The sequence below is a fragment of the Physeter macrocephalus genome, chromosome 7, assembly GCF_002837175.3.
Source record: "Physeter macrocephalus isolate SW-GA chromosome 7, ASM283717v5, whole genome shotgun sequence".
In the NCBI taxonomy this organism is placed as follows: domain Eukaryota; kingdom Metazoa; phylum Chordata; class Mammalia; order Artiodactyla; family Physeteridae; genus Physeter; species Physeter macrocephalus.
In genome coordinates, this window is record NC_041220.1 from 158,814,797 (window position 1) to 158,818,558 (window position 3,762).

General features: G+C 38.3%; 1 protein-coding gene across 1 annotated transcript in view; it reads right to left on the minus strand.

The window, feature by feature from the left end:
• Positions 1-3,472, minus strand: part of ACE2 (angiotensin converting enzyme 2) — a 97,063-nt gene extending 93,591 nt beyond the window's left edge. The window contains exon 1 of the mRNA XM_055086327.1: positions 3,386-3,472. The gene's annotated coding sequence lies outside the window, so the exon portion shown is untranslated. The remainder of the gene's footprint in view (positions 1-3,385) is intronic.
• Positions 3,473-3,762: the final 290 nt, after the last annotated feature.

The following is a 3,762-nucleotide window of genomic DNA, read 5'->3' on the forward strand; positions in this document are numbered from 1 at the left end:
GGGAGGGAGGGAGACGCAAGAGGGAAGAGATATGGGAACATATGTATATGTGTAACTGATTCACTTTGTTATACAGCAGAAACTAACACACCATTGTAAAGCAATTATACTCCAATAAAGATGGTAAAAAAAAAAAAAAAAACAAAAAACCAACTCTACCTGAGATCTGAGCCCATGGTCAAGACCATATTCTCCAAAGACCATCTCCAACCTTGCTTGATTCTTAGGAGTGGGGCTAATTTGTGGGAGAAAATATCTAGGCACCATGTCAGAATAAATTTCTTAAAATCATGCAGTTGGAACGGCATTGCTGGACCTCATTTGTAGTTATATTGGTAGAGGACATAGTCAAATATATACTGATAAACTTCCATGGTCAAATAAAATAAAATATTTATGAAAAATAAAATAAAATAAAATAGGTGTTTGTTAACTAATAAAATCTCAAGCAATAAGCCATTGAACTGGAAAATTTTCTGCAGTATGGTGGCAATATCTGGATGGAAAAGAGATCTTTTTGCAGCATCCCTTAATCACAGAAATGGGTTAAGCTCATCTTGGATAATAATAATTACTGTTTATGTAGTACATACTATAACCTTGGTACTTTATACACATTTTCTCACCCAATCCTCATTTAAGTCCTGTGAGACATTATCTCCCTATAACAGATGGAGAAACAGACCCACAGAAATTACATGACGCAACCAAGGTCACTCAGCTAAAGGCTATAACTAGTATTTGAGTTCACCTAGTTTGGGCCCCCAGTGACTGCATACTTTCCACTCAGTGGTTCTGAACAGTCAATGGAATGCTGTTATTGACACAGCTAACAGAATAGTTAAAGCTTTACTTGAGAAATTTCTTCAGTAGTAAGTATAAAGATGCACATGTCTTAGATGACAATGGCACTCTTCTCTGCAGAAGCAGAATGGTGATTCAGATGACCCTCTGGTCCCTCCTGGTCTTCTAGGTTTAAGATTTTGTATCACACAAACTATGTTCATTATTATCTAATGTATGAATTGGATTCTTGAACAAATCTTTGTCTTCCTCAACACTAAAGGTTTTCAGGGGCAACTCCTATTTTTTCCACAATTAGAAAAGGCTTTCATCACAATGATCAGGGCTCTCCCCACTTCGAACTGCACCTGTCCCCACCTTTGAAGCAATACTTTGCCCAAGAAAAATCCACCAAATTTTTTCCGTACCAAATGGAAAACCCAACAAATCAATTTCTCTTCAAAAGGTTGTCATAACTGTCCCAACTCTATTTGCTAATTATTGATGCTCTCCAGGTTGACACAGGAGATTTGTCCATCTGTTTCCTGGTTTGAACATGAGCTAAATTTGTGAAGGCAAGGCTGTGACAACAGCCTCCCTTCTCCCGGGCAACAGATTATGATGCTACACACTCAGTTATTATATTACTGCAGAATCTGCTCAGAAGGAAGAGATAGATGATCCCAGCACTAATGAGCTCGAAGACCAGCAACTGGCAGGATAATAAAATAACAGTAACAGCTAACAGCAGTAGTGCCAGGCACTACTTCAGGAACTCTATTAACTCTTTTGATCCCAGCAAATTAATTCTTTCTAATATACCTCACTGTCACTCGAGCAAAGTTCTCTATGCACAGACAGTAAAGAAAAATTTAACCAACTTGACTCTAGCACCACAAACCATATCCTCTTGAGCTTGGTTTCCCTGACTCATTGCCTGTATTTCCTGATATCCATACAGTTAATGGATTGCATACAAGAGCAGAGTGTAGGCAATAAATACTTTGAATCCAAGCAGTCTATCTCCAGAGCCCATTCTTCTACCTCCTTCACCATATTGTACTAGTGAGGAAATTGGGAACCAAGGAGATGGCGTGAATTCACAAAGGTTACGATTGTTGGAAACCATAGAATCCTAGCATTTCAGGATTAATATAAAACTTAAAACTATTAAACAGAGGTATTCAAATACTTCAAGAGAATATTTCTTAATATTCTGAAAAACAAAACAAAACAGATTAATAATTTGTACCAAGCCTTCTCAGCCTTACGTGTCATGCCAAGAGCAAGAAAAGCAAGCAAGTACAACTTGATCTTAATCTTTGAGCTTAATTTGGGCACTACACATAAATCACATTTATTCCGTAGCATTTCACTTACCATTTGTGAAAAAAATTATTAAGCCCCAAATTTAAAATGATTACCTTCTGCTAATAACCAGGGTGAACCATATGGAAAGGAGAAAGTCTCAGGAGAAACATTTAGTCAAACACACACTTGGCCAAACACAATCTGCATGTCCCGTGCGGGCACCAACCCTTTTGAAAACCAATGTGTGCGCCTGTGATGCCCACTTACCAGAATTCCTCTTCCTTGGTATCAGAAGGGAAGGTTTAGAAGCATCAGAGTGTCTACTGAAGAGTCGAGGACTCTCTCCACTTCCCCTCTGGATCAGAGGTGCTTGTAAACAAAATTATTTTCTCCTTTCACTGTGCTAAGAAATCTTGTCTCCTCTCTACCTAAATAACTCTCCCACTGGTCTGAAATTCTCTAATACCAATAATTTAGACAGCGAAGTTTGCATGTGCCCCAGAATCCAGCTACGTGAACTCCAGGAGCGGGAATCTAAATCTAAGTCCTTAAATTGGAAGCTCTGAAACTAACTGAATTAGAATAGCCTAGATATTCATTAAAACATATTTTCTTCAATTGTACATCAACTAAACTTCAATTAAAAGAATGCACCTCCTTCAGAGAATCGATTTTAGTGGGTCTGTGGTAGGGCAAAGGAACCTGTATTTTAAACAAGTGTTCCAGGCAATTCTGATGCAGGAAGTTGATTCAAAGGCCACTGTGAAGAACACGGGTCTATATAAAATCATAGGCACTAGAGGGAAGAGCATCCATCAAAGGGAGGGAATATAAAACATCGCAAAAGTGTGTAGTACAAGATGGCGGCTGCAGGCACTGGAAGAGGCAGGCCAAGGTGAGGAGGCATGAAAAGGACTACGGAACTACTAGTCTTTGGAGGTGGATGACTAGCAAAGATTAACTCTGCCTACCCAAAAAGTCTGCTTAGCTCTGTATATCCAGCTTACAAAATCATAACCCAGATATTAAAACCAACTCTAAATATAAAACATTCACATGATGTAGAACAGAAAGAAAGATAGTAACGGAAGGACTCATAGTTAACTAAGGGACACGGACTCCAAAAAGTCTCCAAAAACAAGAGCATAAGTGATATTTTGAAAAATCACCAATTTTTTCAGTTTCAGATATAACGCATTTTCTTCAGCTAGGGGAAAATCCTCTCCTTGTTTTTCCAAGTCATGAGCAAACAAGAAAATGTTCTTTAAATCACTCCCTTTAAATATCTTACCTTCTATGTTGCCGGATTCCTGACAAAATCAATAGCATGGTTGCCACTATGACGATGCAAAATATCACACCAAATATAATAATCCAGATGGGCACAGATGGGTCAGTAGGTGGTGCAAGAGTGGCAGGAATTCTTAAAAATTCCAGAGTCTGGTCATTCAAAAAGAAGGCATTGTTGATCCGGTTCCTATTCATTCTAAAATACAATGATGATTAAAAACAAAGGAAACAAGACAGAAGAAACATTAGAAACAGAAGGTATAACCCTATCTCCCCATGATTATAACTATCTCTATAAACAGAGCATCCCCCTAGCAGGAGACTTCAGGTTGAACAGACAGTTTGATAAGGACAATCATGCTGTGGTTTTCTGTCTAT